General features: G+C 36.8%; 1 protein-coding gene across 5 annotated transcripts in view; it reads left to right on the top strand.

Moving 5' to 3' along the window:
• Positions 1–356, top strand: part of capt (adenylyl cyclase-associated protein 1) — a 107,102-nt gene that overhangs the window by 104,814 nt on the left and 1,932 nt on the right. The gene's annotated exons all lie outside the window — the stretch shown is intronic.

Below are 356 nucleotides of genomic sequence, written 5' to 3'. Positions count from 1 at the left end.
TTTAAACTCTTCCCATCATAATTGAAAATACAGTAAATTTAAGAAAAAATAGAAGTCAAGAAATAGTGCTAAAGAATAATATTCAGAAAGTAAATGTGCCACAATCGATGTTTACGTGGAACATCGAGGCATGTTTTGGTTTTTGGTATATTCATTCGTTGTTTGGGCGCGATTGGGAAATGATGTTTCCAGGATGAGGAGGTCCTCATCAAATTTCTGTCCAGCAAGGTTGGACATCTTGAAAAAAGAGGACAACCAAGAGTCACCCGAGAAGAAAAAGGGACTCTTTGTTTGGATCGCCTAACAACACACTTTGATGGATGAGAAGTAACTAAAAAACTGTAAGAGGACCAATA

The sequence above is a fragment of the Halyomorpha halys genome, unplaced genomic scaffold (genome assembly GCF_000696795.3).
Source record: "Halyomorpha halys isolate HHAL.00 unplaced genomic scaffold, Hhal_1.1 Scaffold965.1, whole genome shotgun sequence".
Lineage (NCBI taxonomy): Eukaryota > Metazoa > Arthropoda > Insecta > Hemiptera > Pentatomidae > Halyomorpha > Halyomorpha halys.
Note: the sequence above shows the minus strand (reverse complement) of the source record. Positions and strands in the feature narration are given on the sequence as shown.